Source organism: Pseudorca crassidens, chromosome 3 (assembly GCF_039906515.1).
Source record: "Pseudorca crassidens isolate mPseCra1 chromosome 3, mPseCra1.hap1, whole genome shotgun sequence".
Taxonomy (NCBI): Eukaryota; Metazoa; Chordata; class Mammalia; order Artiodactyla; family Delphinidae; genus Pseudorca; species Pseudorca crassidens.
This window is the reverse complement of record NC_090298.1, coordinates 158,573,246-158,590,349: the sequence shown is the minus strand read 5'-3', so window position 1 is coordinate 158,590,349 and position 17,104 is coordinate 158,573,246.

Sequence of the window (17,104 nt, the reverse complement as noted above, 5' to 3'; positions counted from 1 at the left end):
GGGATGAGTAATTGGGACTTGTAGCCCTGACTCTTTACTTCTGGGACTAATTGGCCTGGACATCCCCATGCTGGTCTCAGGGGGCTCTGTGTCTCCTTACTCCACAAGGGTGGACGTTGGACTTTTAACGTTATTTTCTTACAGCCTAATGAACCAAGTGGGACGTTACATGAGACCTTACTAAAGGTGTGGGGAAAACACAAGTAAACAGAAGGTAACATGATTCTAGCTGCTATAGATATAACTCAACTCCATGATCCTTTTGTCCAAGAAACATGACATTAATTTTTTCTAAATCAAATTAAGCTTCGTTTGAGCACCTACCTCTCCCAAAGAGGGGAGGGAAATTAAAGCATGGGTATGTTTTGAGATGCTCCATCCTCCATTCCTTAGGATCCTAAGAGAACACTTGAGCATAAGCAATTGAGAGAACTTGGGAGAAGAGCTCCAGGAATCTTTAATGTATTTTCAGTCACCATGGAGACAATTATGGTCAAAGTTTGGAAATAGTCCATGAAAAGGCAAAAGGCTCCTGCACTTATAAAACATCCTACTCTACATTTGACCATGGGTAACTTTTTTTGAGATCCCAGTCTCAAACCAGAATTTCAGCTTCTAGCCCCACCCACCCCATGGTCAGTGTTCTGTGTCCCCAGAGGGCTCCTCTGGAAGCAGGGTATATTAGTTTTCTAGGGCTAACATGACAAAGTACCACAGACTGGGTGGCTCAAACAACAGAAATTTATTTTTGTTTTGGAGGTTGGAAGTCTGAGATCAAGGTGCCAGGCGGGTTAGTTTCTTCTGAGGCCCCTCTCCTTGGCTTATAGATGGCCGTCTTCTCACTGTGTCTTCACATGGTCTTCTCCATGTGTGTGTCTGTGTCCTAATCTCCTCTTCTTATCAGGACACCAGTCAAACTGGAGTAGGGCCCATCTGAATGAACTCATTTTAACTTAACTACCTCTTTAAAGACCCTCTCTCCAAATACAGTCACATTCCAAGGTATGGGGAGTTAGGACTTCAACATATGAATTTTGGGGGGACACAACTCAGGCTGTCACACAAGGTGTGACATACCATCAAGGGATGCATGACTTATCTCCTCCAATCCTTGGAACCTGCTCCAGCTCTATTTTCTTTATAAGTCTGGGTTTTAAAGAATAAAGGAGCAAGGGAAACATAGATCACTTTTTTGTTGGGGGGGATTGTGGCTTGGATTTGATTTTATCCCCTGGGACAAGAGAAATATAGATCATTTTTTGAGGGGAATTGTGGATTGGATTAGATAATCTTTTCATTCTTTCAATCCTTCATGCCAGCCAGAACAAGATAAATTTATCTCTGACCACAGAAGTTTTCTGTTGTAAAATATGTGACCTGCTTTCTGGGTTTATCCTGAAAAGAGAAGATGGATGTAACGTGGGGTGTGATCAAAGGCAGGCTGGAAGCTGCAAGCAAGAGATGGAAACTCATGAGGATGGAATAAAGCCTGTGACCAACTGTGTTGCTTCTGACCTCAGTGATGAGGGTTTTCTGCAGAACCCAGAGCCCTTTGTTATGGAGATAAACACACGCACTTGGCCCAAGAGGCAGAGAGATTCAAAGAGGATCTAGCAGAATGTAGAACAGTTGCAGCTCCATCTGTTGCTTCATGTCAGTGAGGCAAATCAATAGATCTTCAGTAGTGTGTGTGTGTGTGTGTGTGTGTGTATTTCCACAAATGGCAGCTGCTTCCTGTAACCCTCCAAATATTCCAAGAATCTTCCTTATCGTCTGTATTGGTTTCCTGTGGCTGCTGTTACACATTACCACAATGTGGGTGGCTTATAAGAACAGAAATTAATTTTCTTACCGTTCAGGAGGCCAAAAATCCAAAGTCAAGGTATCAGTAGGGGTGCACGCCCTGTAAAGGCTTTAGGGGAGGATACTTCTTTGCCTCTTCCAGCTTCTGGTGGCTCCAGGAGTTCCTTGGCTTGTGGCCACATCACTCCAATTTCTGCCTTTACATCATAGGGCTTTCTCTTCTTTGTGTCTTCTCCTCTTCTGTATCTTATAAGGACAATTGTCATTGGATTTAGGGCACACCTAAGTAATCCATAATTATGTCATCTCAAGATCCTTAACTAATTGAAATTGGTGAAGACACTTTTTCTAAATAAGATCACATTCACAGGTTCTGGGTAGGCATATCTTTTGTGGCGCTGCCAATCAAACCACAGTATGGCTCAAGAAATGTAGCTCAGTCTATTTAAGACAAAGATTTTAGTGGTCCCAGGCAGTGGAGTTGTGAGTCAGGCAAGGGAAAACAGCCGTAAAGGATATGTTTATCAAGCCAGTTACCAACATGGTCAACTGGTATTCCTGCTGGGGAACGACTGGAGCCAGTGTAATATATGTGCTTCAGACTTATCTCACCCAATAAGCAAGTGAGTTGTACACCAGCTCCTGTCAGTCTGGTTAAGGAATGATTCCTGGGGCATTAATTCTCTGTGCATGTGGATAGGGAAGACTAGGGAAATTCTTCAGGCAAAAGATGCAGATGTGAAATTTTGAAGCCAGCCAGAATGCACTAAAATGGAAAATGATGATGGGATATCTTGTATATTATGCTTCTCCATCCTACCTTCTGGGAATGCAGTTGCAATGGCTGGAAGGGCAGAAGCTATTTTGTGATCATGAGGGTGAAAACCCCATGCTAAAGGTGGTAGAGCAGAAAAGTAAAAGGATCCTGAGTACTTGAGGGCCAGCCTAGAACTGCTTAGCTCTAGAATTCATGTTTCAGGAGGAAAAAAGCTTCTTTGGTTAGGCCATGTAGTCTGGTTTCTACCATATGTAGCCAATTGCATTTTAAAACAGGAATAGGAGAAATTTGCTAGCAACATACCTGATCGCCTTGACAGGGCATCCCTGTAGAGTGTTATAAAGAAAAGGCAGCATCCTTCTACAGTCATACTCTCGGACAGAACTCTGTGAAATGTTCTCTATCTATATTGTCCACTATGGTGGACTAGCCATGCATAGCTTATTGAGCACTTGATATGTAGCTAATATGACTGAGGCACTAAATTTCTAAAGTTTTTATTTATTTTTCATTATTTTAGACTTAGACAGCCATATGTGGCCAATAGCTACCATATTGTATTGGACAGCACAGTTTTAAGGAATATTGTCTTTGGGGTAATGGAGCTATTTTAGTAGCATTAGTAGAGGGAAGGACAAAGCTCTGATACCTGTCCTAGAGTGTAGGGTTCAAGTTTCTTTATTTGACCTCATATCTATGACTAAACTGAAACTGAGGGTTCCTTCTAATGATGAGTATTTCTGGCTGAGACTCCAAAGCTGCTATACCTCGATGACCTCTTGAGGAGTCACATTCCGCTTAGAGCAGCTGAGACCTTGAAGTGACAAAGCTCAAGCCCCGATTTATAAATGACTGAGGAAAGGAGCTTCTTGTCTTGGAGATAAGGGAAATCAAAACCACAATGAGATATCACTTCACACCTGTCAGAATGGCTGTCATGGAAAGACCACAAATAACAAATGTTGGCAGGGATGTAGAGAAAAGGGAACTCTAGTACACTCTTGGTGGGAATGTAAACTGGTGCCGCTGGAGTTTATATATGTAAACTGGTGTGTGTGTATACACACATGCAATGGAATATTACTTAGCCATAAAAAGAATGCAATTCTGCTATTTACAGCAAGATGGATGGACCTACAGAGTATTATGCTTAGTGAAATAAGTCAGAGAAAGCCATATTCTGTATGATATCACTTATATGTGGAATCTGAAAAAAAAAGAATGTGTACACAAAATAGAAAAAGACTCACAGATACAGAAGAGAAACTGTGGTTACCAAGGAGGAGAGGGAAGGGGGGAGGGACAAATTAGGGGTATGGGATTAACAGATACAAAGCACTATGTATAACATAGATAAGCAATGAAGATATACTGTATAGCACAGGGAATTATATCCATTATCTTATAATAATCTATAATGGAGTATAATCTGCAAAAATACTGAATCACTATGCTGTACACCTGAAACTAATATAATATTGTAAGTCAACTATACTTCAACTAAAAAAAAAACCAGAAAAAACCAATAAGAATAGAAAACCTTAAGATGATAAAAGATCAAAGTATGTAAATAAAAATTTAAAAGGAATAGATACAAGTAAATATATATATATGATACTGTGCTCACCCTGATCACAATGAAAGGAAGTCAGATTAAAATACTAGGGGAATCTTAATAAATCTTATTCTAGGGTTTGAGTTATTTCCAAGCCTACAGCCTCAGAGACAGAATATTTCCTGGTGGGGGAGCTGACTTCCAGAAATAAGAGTTTTTATATTAGAGGGTTCCTGTTTCCTTGGAAATTGAGCTATTATTAAAATAAGGTTTGACTAGAGACAACATAATACTGTGCTTAAGAGAGTGGTCTGATTTTTTTCTCTTTTTTTAAAATTAATTTTTATTGGAGTAAGTTGATTTACAATGTTGTGTTAGTTTCTGCTGTACAGCAAAGTGAATCTGTTATATACAGATATCCATTATTTTAGATTCTTTTCCCATTACAGAGTATTGAGTAGTTTCCTGAGAGTGGTCTGATTTAGACAGCCCTGGGTTTGAGCCTCCCTTCATCACATGTATGACCTTGAGCAAGATCCTCACACCATGATCAAGTGGGGTTTATTCCAGGAATGCAAGGATTCTTCAATATACGCAAATCAATCAATGTGATACACCATATTAACAAACTGAAGGAGAAAAACCATATGATCATCTCAATAGATTCAGAAAGAGCTTTCAACAAAATTCAACACCCATTTATGATAAAAACCCTCCAGAAAGTAGGCATAGAGGGAACTTACCTCAACATAATAAAGGCCATATATGACAAACCCACAACCAACATCGTCCTCAATGGTGAAAAACTGAAACCATTCCCACTAAGATCAGGAACAAGAGAAGGTTGCCCACTCTCACCACTATTATTCAGCATAGTTTTGGAAGTTTTAGCCACAGCAATCAGAGAAGAAAAAGAAATAAAAGGAATAGAAATCAGAAAAGAAGAAGTAAAGCTGTCCGTATTTGCTGATGACATGAGAGAATCCTAAAGATGCTACCAGAAAACTACTAGAGCTAATCAATGAATTTTGGTAAAGTAACAGGATACAAAATTAATGCACAGAAATCTCTTGCATCACTATACACTAACAATGAAAAACCTGAAAGAGAAATTAAGGAAACACTCCCATTTACCACTGCAACAAAAAGAATAAAATACCTAGGAATAAACCTACCTAAGGAGACAAAAGACCTGTATGCAGAAAATTATGACACTGATGAAAGAAATTAAAGATGATACAAACAGATGGAGAGATATATCATGTTCTTGGATTGGAAGAATCAACATTGTGAAAATGACTCTACTACCCAAAGCAATCTACAGATTCAATGCCATCCCTATCAAACTACCACTGGCATTTTTCACAGAACTAGAACAAAAAATTTCACAATTTGTATGGAAACACAAAAGACCCCGAATAGCCAAAGCAATCTTGAGAAAGAAAAATGGAGCTGGAGGTATCAGACTCCCTGACTTCAGACTATACTACAAAGCTACAATAATTAAGACAGTATGGTACTGGCACAAAAACAGAAATATAGATCAATGGAATAGGATAGAAAGCCCAGAGGTAAACCCACGCACATATGGTCACCTTATGTTTGATAAAGGAGGCAAGTATATACAGTGGAGAAAAGACAGCCTCTTCAATAAGTGGTGCTGGGAAAACTGGACAGCTACATGTAAAGGAATGAAATTAGAACACTCCCTAACACCATACACAAAAATAGACTCATAATGGATTAAAGACCTAAATGTAAGGCCAGACACTATCAAACTCTTAGAGGAAAACAGAGGCAGAACACTCTATGGCATAAATCACAGCAAGATCCTTTTTGACCCACCTCCTAGAGAAATGGAAATAAAAACGAAAATAAACAAATGGGACTTAATGAAACTTAAAAGCTTTTGCACAGCAAAGAAACCATAAATAAGACGAAAAGACAACCCTCAGAATGGGAGAAAATATTTGCAAATGAAGCAACTGACAAAGGATTAATCTCCGAAATTTACAAGCAGCTCATGTGGCTCAATATCAAAAAAACAAACAACCCAATCCAAAAATGGACAGAAGACCTAAATAGACATTTCTCCAAAGAAGATATACAGATTGCCAACAAACTCATGAAAGAATGCTCAACATCATTAATCGTTAGAGAAATGCAAATCAAAACTACAATGAGATATCATCTCACACCAGTCAGATTGGCCACCATCAAAGAAATCTACAAACAGTAAATGCTGGAGAGGGTGTGGAGAAAAGGGAACACTCTTGCACTGTTGGTGGTAATGTAAATTGATACAGCCACTATGGAGAACAGTATGGAGGTTCCTTAAAAAACTAAAAATAGAACTACCATATGACCCAGCAATCCCACTACTGGGCATATACCCTGAGAAAACCATAAGTCAAAAAGAGTCATGTACCACAATGTTCATCGCAGCTCTATTTACAATAGCCCGGACATGGAAGCAACGTAAGTGTCCATCAACAGGTGAATGGATAAAGAAGATGTGGCTCATATATACAATGGAATATTACTCAGCCATAAAAAGAAAGGAAATTGAGTTATTTGTAGTGAGGTGGATGGACCTAGAGTCTGTCATACAGAGTGAAGTAAGTCAGAAAGAGAAAAACAAATACCATATGCTAACACATATATATGGAATCTAAAAATCAAACAAAAAAATTGGTCATGAAGAACCTAGGGGCAAGATGGGAATAAAGATGCAGACCTACTAGAGAATGGACTTGAGGATATGGGGAGGGGGAAGGGTAAACTGGGAAAAAGTGAGAGTGTGGCATGGACATATATACACTACCAAATGTGAAATAGATAGCTAGTGGGAAGCAGCCACATAGCACAGGGAGATCAGCTCGGTGCTTTGTGACCACCTAGAGGGGTGGGATAAGGAGGGTGGGAGGGAGGGAGATGCAAGAGGGAAGAGATTTGGGGATATATGTATATGTATAACTGATTCACTTTGTTATAAAGCAGAAATTAACACACCATTGTAAAGCAATTATACTCCAATAAAGATGTTAAAAAAAGAAAGAAAGAAAGAAAAGCAATGAAGAGAACACAGTTCGATATTGGTAGATGTGATTATACAAAATTTACATACACTCACAATTCCTCTAAATACGTCTATACTTACATTTAAAAAATCTAAAATTAAACAGCCAATTTTTGAAAAACTTGAATTCTCTGTTTGAGAGATTGCACTTAAAAAGAGGAATAAAAGTTCACAGATCCTACTATACAAAAGAGGATTCACACAGATATTAGGAGATAGAGAAAGTAAATGGCTAAGAAATCCACATACATATTCAGCCTCAGAGGTAATGAAACAATTGCAAAGTAAGGTCATTAGTACGCCATTCTTCATATCCTAATTTTTTTTTCAATTTTTTTCACAGAAGATAATGTGAAGGGTATGCCTTTTGCAACTGCTGTTTCAAGGATGCATTCACAATAATTTTTTGGTGTGTACCTTTCTCATCAATATGGAAACATTGTCAAATATACCCTGTCATACAGACCTACTAGAGAATGGACTTGAGGATATGGGGAGGGGAAAGGGTAAACTGTGGCAAAGCGAGAGAGAGGCATGGACATATATACACTACCAAACTTAAGGTAGATAGCTAGTGGGAAGCAGCCGCATAGCACAGGAAGATCAGCTCCGTGCTTTGTGACTGCCTGGAGGGGTGAGATAGGGAGGGTGGGAGGGAGGGAGATGCAAGAGGGAAGAGATATGGGAACATATGTATATATATAACTGATTCATTTTGTTGTAAAGCAGAAACTAACACACTTGTAAAGCAATTATACTCCAATAAAGATGTTAAAAAAAAAAAGAAAAAAAAAAGAAATTCTGGAGCTTCCACTTACATTGAATATTTTTAAATTATTTTGTGTAAGAGACTTTAATTAAATGTGTTTGGATGGGGAACAATGAATTTATTAAAATAAGTGAATGAAAATCAAAATAAACATCTTATTTTAAAAATATATATATATACCCTGTCATAAAAATTAAAAAGAAATGGTCTCACTCTGTTTTATATGCCTCCATCGCTAACGCCCCATTTTTATACTCCAGTTAATTAATAAGATATAGGACACTGTTTCACTTTTACTGGAAGCAGTTTATGCCTTTCATCCCTCTTCTAATTGGGCTTCCATTCCTGTCATTTAATTGGTATCACTGAACATTGCCTTCCTGACTTCAGTGTTCACTTCTCTTTTTAGTATCATAAAAATACATTGATACTTAATCAAGCAAGCGAACAACCATAGTGGTCTCTGGGCTCTGGGCTAGGCTGAAATGGTTCTCAGGTGAGCTCTGGTAAATATTCTCTCTGACCTTTTCCTGCAACGTCTTTTGGGCTCTTGGAATCTCCTGCATGGGAACTCTGAGAGGAAGGTCTCCGTGTGGAAGTCTGAATCCATTCCTGGATGGTTGATAATGGAGACTGAAGCTCTGTCCCCAGACGACATCAGAAAGGGGTCAAGCATTGGTCCTTTAGTCAGACTTAGGACTCCAAAAGCAACAACTGGGTCTTGTCCATGTCAAGGTTATACAAGCTCAGGGACTGCAGCAGAGGAGATGTTTACAGCTCTTTATGTCTGTTCATTAGGTACACCCACTCTTGTTACTACATAACAAGACCCTGGTTGGACAAAAAGGACTTTTTCTTCTGATTCTCTGTTCCCAGGATACCAATTATAAGCCAGGAGAGTTCAGTGTTTATTAATCCTTCTCCATTAACTCTCTTGCTTTCCAGAGGTCTAAACTCCTAGCACCTTATCCTAACCTTATCCTAACCCTGAATTTAAGTTCTCTCCAACATATGAGACTAAGGCAACTGTCTTAACTAGGTCCCTTGGATCATTAAAGCATTGATTTGTGATGGCTACACAGCCCATAAAACCCTTAGAAAATTATTATTTCCCACTTTTTGAGAGGGACAACTTTGTTCCTCTAATATAAAACATCGGGCAGTGCACTCTTTGGCTTCCTGACACTTTTGCTAAAACCATTAGGAATTTCATATTTATATCTGTCATTTTGCCCCTCATTATAAAATATTTGAAGTTATGAGATATATTTAGGTATTTTAAAGCACCATAACCTACCTTAACACATTATAGGGATGATCTGATTTAATTTTTAGAGAAGTTCCTTCTGTGAGGTAATACTATTATAACTCCATCCTCTATTTCAGGAATGGGGTTCAGAAGTACTTAATGTTCTGCTGAAAATTAGACTGATTTTGGGATGGCTTGTTTTTCATGTCTGATTTTATTGAAGTGGGCCCTCTCCCTTTTTCTCTTGATGAGTCTGGCTAAAGGTTTATCAATTTTGGTTACCTTTTCCAAGAACCAGCATTTAGTTTCATTAGTCTTTCCTATTGTTTTCTTTGACTCTATTTCATTTATTTCTGTTCTGATCTTTATGATTTCTTTCCTTCTCCTAACTTTGTCTTTTGTTTGTTCTTCTTTCTCTAGTTCCTCTCACAAAGTGAGAGAGTGGCATGGACATATACACACTACCAAACGTAAAATAGATAGCTAGTGGGAAGCAGCCGCATAGCACAGGGAGGTCAGCTCAGTGCTTTGTGACCACTTAGAGGGGTGGGATAGGGAGGGTGGGAGGGAGAGAGATGCAAGAGGGAAGAGATATGGAGACATATGTATATGTATAACTGATTCACTTTGTTATAAAGCAGAAACTGACACACCCTTGTAAAGCAATTATACTCTAACAAAGATGTCAAAAAAAAAGGCTTCTATAAATGAGAATTACAAGCTATACATAACCTGAGTTGCCAAGAGTGAGCTGCCAGTAAAGGAAATATAACTAACTCTAAAACTAAGAAAAGATCTCAATCTTACCCATGATAAAATAAATAAAAATTTAATCCTCTCTGTAGCACCATCTTCACTGTTTTGTAAAATAAAGTTTGATCATAAAGTTTGCAACAAACTCTATTGAGAGCAATTTGTGATATCTATCAAAATTATGAATGACAAATCTTTTAATTAGTAATTTCACCTCTAGAAATTCAGCCTACAGATAGACATGCTCACAAGTGCACAAATGATGCATATACAAAGCGATTTATTGCAACATTGTTTGTGATAGCAAAGCCAGGACACAACTTAGATGCTCATCATCCCAAATGATTGGCTAAATAAATTATGGCACACCCATACTTGGAGTATAAACAGCCATAAAAAAAAGAGAATATTTTTAACTTACATGTAATATTTTCAATATATCTAAGTGACCAAACAACTTGCCGAATGGTAGAATTTGCTACCATATATGTTATTTAAAAGAAAAAAAAAGAAAAAAGTTTGCAAAGAGCAACTGAGCCTGCGAGCCACAACTACTGAGCACGCGAGCCACAACTACTGAAGCCCGCGGACCTAGAGCTGGTGCTCTGTAACAAGAGAAGCCACTGCTGTGAGAAGCCCGTGCACCACAGCGAAGAGTAGCGCCTGCTTGCTGCAGCTAGAGAAAGTCAGCACGCAGCAACAAAGACCAAACACAGCCAAAAAATAAATTAAAAAAATGTTTTTAAAAAGGAGATAACATTAAAAATATAAAAAATTTGGCTGGAAGTATTGTTTTGTATATGTATATTGTGTGTGTGTGTGCGTGTGTGTGTGTGTGTGTGTGTGTGTGTATCTCTGGAAATATACCAAAGAAGCTACCAACATTAACTACTCTCAGAGGAAAAGACCAGGGAGACAGACAAGGAAAGGATATACAGTTGACCCTTGAACAACACAGGTTTGAATTGCTGTCGTCTACGTATACACAGGTTTTTTCCAGTAGTAAATACTACAAAACTACATGATGCCTGGTTTGTTTTATCCACAAGTCCTGGAACCCCAGATACAGAGGAACCACCTATAAAGAGGGTCTACCGTGTTATATGTGTATTTCCACTGTGCAGAGGACCAGCACCGCTGACTCCCCAGTTGTTCAAGGGTCAATTGTACTTCCCAGTATACCCTTTGGTGTAAATGTAAATGAATTATATATTTTTTAAAGTAAAAAGATAGAAAAGAGGATAGACATGATTTTTTTCAAATAGCATAATTGAAACTGCTGTTTCCTCCCCATTCTTTAATCTGAAGGTGAGTTTCTTACATCCTCTCCTTACCAAACTATTTACTTCAGCATTAACTGGATCTGTTTTCTGTGCACTTGACTCTCCCCACTCCCTGAGCACGCCTTTAAATGCCACCTGCTCCAATGAGGTTCTCACTGCTATTGGGTCAGTAACTGAGTGCCCTCCTTGTGGCCTAGGACAACAATGATAGAACAGCACAGTGACCCCTACAACAGGGAGTACAAAGGCAGAAACTCTTCAGAATTTAAAACACTCAAGCTGGAGACAGCCAACATAGACTCATGTAAAAGATTTTTTTAATGTATTATTTGTGTTCAAATATTCCTCTGATGATAAATCTTGCAATTAAGCAGTAGCTTTCCAGATTAAGAATTGGAAAAGTAAAAAAAAAAAAAAATTAAGGAATCAGTATATCTAGTCCCACCTTCAGTTAGAGAATGAATAAACCATTCCACTTTCTTTATATCCTCAATGTCTTTTGAAGAAGTTAGATGGTTTCAATAGCACATAAAATAAAATAAAATAAAATTTTTACTAAGTAAGTAAAAACAACTCACTTCTTTTACTATAAGTTTCTCCTTTACTTTCACTCTACTATCACAGTCAGCAATTCTCAAAACAGATGTGTGGGGTTTTCCCCTGCACCAAAAAATTTTCTGTGACATCAGCTGGGTGTCCTACTGTTTAAATCATTCTGACACTCTATACCTGGAGACAACATCAGATCCCACAGGTTAAGGGCTCAGTCCTACAGTACTTCAGATTGCCACTTCAGATGCCAATTACAAGTCTCAGGTTGTCACCTACACTTCTGACCCACAGGCTATAAATTGGGGTTTCTATGACCCTCTCCTAGGGTTTGATAATTTGCTAGAATGGCTCACAGAATTCAGAGAAACATTTATTTATGTTTACTGGTTTATTATAAAAGGTTATGATAAAGGATATAGATGAACATCTAGATGGAACTGATACATAGGGCATGGTATGGAGGAAGGGGCGTGGACCTTGCATGTTCTCCAGAGCTCACTGCTCTCCTAGAACCTCTACATGTTCACCAACTCAGAATCTCTCTGAACCCCATAGTTTTGGGATTTTTATGGAAGTTTGAACTAGGCATGATCAATCATGAACTCAATTTCCAACCCCTCCCCCAAAGAATGGGAGTTGGAGTTGAAAGTTTCAAGCTTCTATTCTTAGTTAGGCTTTTTGTTGACCAGCCCCATCTAGAGCCCACCAAGAATCACCTCGTTGAACCAAAGACATTCCTAATACCCAGGAAATTCCAAGAGATTTAGGTGCTTGATGTCAGGAACCAAGTTCAAAGAGCAAACATTAGAACAAAAGGTGTTTCTAATGCTCTTATCACTTATGAAATTACAAGGGTTCTAGGAGCTCTGTGCCAGGAACATGAGGCAGATATTATTATTATTATTTCACAGTAAGGGAAACTGGTCTATTAGGAATCAGGATTAAAGGATGATGTAAACCCAGGAGTGAAGACATGTCCCCAAATATTATTGTAGACATGGGATCTGAATTCAGCTCTTGAATTCCAAGACTCCAATGTGGAAGAAAACAATATTAGCTACATAAGCTACAGTGTCCATGAGTTTAAAGACTTTAAAGATTCATAAATATTCTTGGTAATAACACCAGAGGCAAAAGTTTCCCTAGGTCTTCCTAAAAGTGCCTCAAAATTCTTACTGCAAACACAGCCTTGAGTTTTACAATATTTTTTAATATGTATTGATGACACGCTGTCTGAACACAACTCAACTTGATAAAAGCGATTCAGCAAGGACTGGATGAAGCTGTCATCAGAGATTAGGTAACAGACACTTGGGGACAAAAGGGAATTCTTCAGGAAAGCCTCCAAAAATTGGGTTTCCCTCACTGAAGATTTATGGAGTGCCGATGCTCTCAGAGTTATACAGTTACACCAGAAGGTCCTTCTGCTTGCACTTAACGTCATATTTGAGGGATTTTATAGGCATCTAAAGTGGAAAATATCTTGACATCTTTTTCAGGATGCTTAGAATCCCAAGAACAACAACCACGAATGCTGAAAATAGAGGGTGGTGACCAGCCAGGGCAATGAGGACAAGAATAGCCCATTTCTGTAATGATTCCCACAAAACTCAATGATGACAAAGTTTTATGTGACAAGCCACGGCAACAATAATGTAAGCCTGGACATTGTTTTAACCAAATATGATGAAATACTCCCCAGGATCATGAAAATGTATCAAGGGAGTGTCCATGGAATGTTTAATCTTGAGCAATATAATTTCCTTTTGGAAATTCAAGAGAGACTGGCTGCAAACTGTATGGCTAGAAAGTCAAATAGTGAGCCCCATGAAAAAGGTCCCAAACTCCCACAAGAGTTCCTGGTATGTGGTAGTTACTCAATAAGGGTTTATTGAATGCAATTGCCAGGTAATATTGGGTGACTCCTACAAAATGATGTTGGTGTTGATGTCAAAATAGTGGTTTTGTTAGTTCTTTATTTTTCATCTATCAGTACCAAGGCCACTGTGTATTCAGTTTCCTTGGGAACGTGGTTTCATGCCCACAAGTCACATCAGACGGTAGCTCTGACATTTTTACATATAATTCTGTACATTCTCTACCCCTTAGACAGCAGCCTGCTCTGCCCTTACCTGTAATGGAGAGCCCATGACTCCTTCTGACAAGTGCTCAAGGGAGAAATCCTACAGAAGGGATAGGAGTTTTCCTGGGCAGAGCAAACTGTGGTCAATCTTAGAAGATTCCACAGGCGCATGTTATAGTTATTTCCAGGTCACTGCACTCCAATAGCTAAGTCATTTCCTATGTCCAGTACCCAGGTAGTCCTGTACTACCTGCTTTAACTTGAGGTTATCTCTCCCAGCAGCCAGATGGCAAGGAAAACCACTGATCTCCCTACACCCTTAATAATATTTGTATGTCGAGAATACAATCAAATCATCCATGAACCTTTTCTTATAATGTGCATTCCACTGTTTTCAACATTTTAAAGATATTTCCCTCTTTCCTCATGTCCTAGTTAAAGAGAATTACTCCTCCATGTTGTTGCAAGCGGCAGGACTTTCGTTTTATGGCTGAATAGTATTCCTGTGTTTGTGTGTGTGTGTGTGTGTGTGTGTGTGTGTGTGTGTGTGTATCACATTTCTTTTTTCAATTTGGTAAATAGTTGGTTTTTCCTTCCAGTTATATTGAGATATAATTGACATACAGCACTGTATAAGTTTAAGGTGGACAGCATACTGATTTGACTTACAGATATTATGAAATAATTATCACAATAAATGTAATGAACATCCATCATCTCATATAGATACAAGATTAAAGAAATAGAATATATATATTTCCTTATGATGAGAACTCTACATTTGGACTATTTTCATCCAGTTCTCCTTCCCACCACACCTCCATCTCTGGTAACCACAATGAAGATCTCTTTTTCTATGAATTTGTTTGTTTGGTTTTTTTGTTTGTTTTTTAAACTATAATTGGCCTACATCACTATGTTAGTTCTTGTTACCCAACGTAGTGATTCAGTGTTGCTATACATTTCAAAATGATCACCATGATAAATCTAGTTACAGTATGTCACCATACAAAGATATTACATAGTTATTGACTATATTCCCCACTCTGTACATTTCATATCCATGATTCATTTACATTAGAAGTTTGTGCCTCTTAATCTCCCTCACCCCTGACTCCCTTCCTCTCTGGCAATCACCTGTTTGTTCTCTGTATCTATAACTCTGTTTCTGTTTTGTTATGTTTGTTCATTTGTTTTGTTTCTTAGACTTTTGTTTCTTAGACATAGAAGTTAAATCATATATTGCGTGTCTTTCTCTGACATATTTCACTTAGCATACTATCCTCTAGGTCCATGTTGACACAAATGGCAGATTTTATTCTTTTTATGGCTGAGTAATATTCCATTGTGTGTGTGTGTGTGTGTGTGAAATTCTCATTATCCATTCATCCACTGATGGACCTTGGGGATTTGGGTGCTTCCATATCTTGGTGATTGTAAATAATGCTGCAATGAATATAAGGGTGCATATAACTTTTCAAACTAGTGTTTTCATTTTCCTTAGATAAATACCCAGGAGTATAAATGCTGGATAATATGGTAGTTCTATTTTTAATTTTTTGAGGAACCTCCATACTGTTTTCTATACTGGCTGCACCAATTTACATTCCCACAACAGTGTACGATGGTTCCTTTTCTCCACATCCTTACCAACACTTGTCATTTTTTGTCTTTTTAATAATAACATTTCTGTGGGGTAAGATCTTATTGTGGTTTTGATTTGTATTAACCTGATGATTTTTTTAACATCTTTATTGGAGTATAGTTGCTTTACAATGGTGTGTTAGTTTCTGCTGTATAACAAAGTGAATCAGCCATACATATACATATATCCCCATATCTCTTCCCTCTTGCGTCTCCTTCCTTCCCACCCTCCCTATCCCACCCCTCTAGGTGGTCACAAAACACCGAGCTGATCTCCCTGTGTTATGCGGCTGCTTCCCACTAGCTATCTATTTTACATTTGGGAGTGTATATATGTCCATGCCACTCTCTCACTTCGTCCCAGCTTCCCCTTCCCCTTCCCCGCACCCTCAAGTCCATTATCTATGTCTGCGTCTTTATTCCTGTCCTGCACCTAGGTTTTTCAGAACCTTTTTTTTTAGATTCCATATATGTGTGTTAGCGTATAGTGTTTGTTTTTCTCTTTCTGACTTACTTCACTCTGTATGACAGACTCTAGGTCCATCCACCTCACTACAAATAACTCAATTTCATTTCTTTTTGTGGCTGAGTAATATTCCATTGAATATATGTGACACATCTTCTTTACCCATTCATCTATCATCGACACTTAGGTTACTTCCATGTCCTGGCTATTGTAAATAGAGCTGCAATGAACACTGTGGTACATGACTTTTTGAATTATGATTTTCTCAGCATATATGCCCAGTGGTGGGATTGCTGGGTCATATGGTAGTTCTATTTTTAGTTTTCTAAGGAACCTCCATACTGTTCTCCATAGTGGCTGTATCAATTTACATTCACACCTCTCCAACATCTATTGTTTGTAGACTTTGATGACCGTCATTCTGACTGGTATGAAGTGATACCTCATTGTAGTTTTGATTTGCATTTCTCTAATGATTAGTGATGTTGAGCACTCTTTCATGTGTTTGTTGGCAGTCTGTATATCTTCTTTGGAGAAATGTCTACTTAGGTCTTCTGCCCATTTTTGGATTGGGTTGTTTGTTTTTTTGATATTGAACTGCATGAGCTGCTTGTATATTGTGGAGATTAATCCTCTGCGAGTTGCTTCGTTTGAAAATATTTTCTCCCATTCTGAGGGTTGTCTTTTCGTCTTGCTTATGGTTTCCTTTGCTGTGCAAAAGCTTTTAAGTTACCATTTGTTTATTTTTGTTTTTATTTCCATTTCTCTGGGAGGTGAGTCAAAAAGAATCTTGCTGTGATTTATGTCATGGAGTGTTCTGCCTATGTTTTCCTCTAAGAGTTTTATAGTGTCTGGCTTTACATTTAGGTCTTTAATCGATTTTGAGTTTATTTTTGTGTATGGTGTGAGGGAGTGTTCTAATTTCATTTTTTTACATGTAGCTGTCCAGTTTTCCCAGCACCACTTACTGAAGAGGTTGTCTTTTCTCCATTGTATATTCTTGCCTCCTTTATAAAAAATAAGGTGATCATATGTGCGTGGGTTTATCTCTGGGCTTTCTATCCTGTTCCATTGGTCTATATTTCTGTTT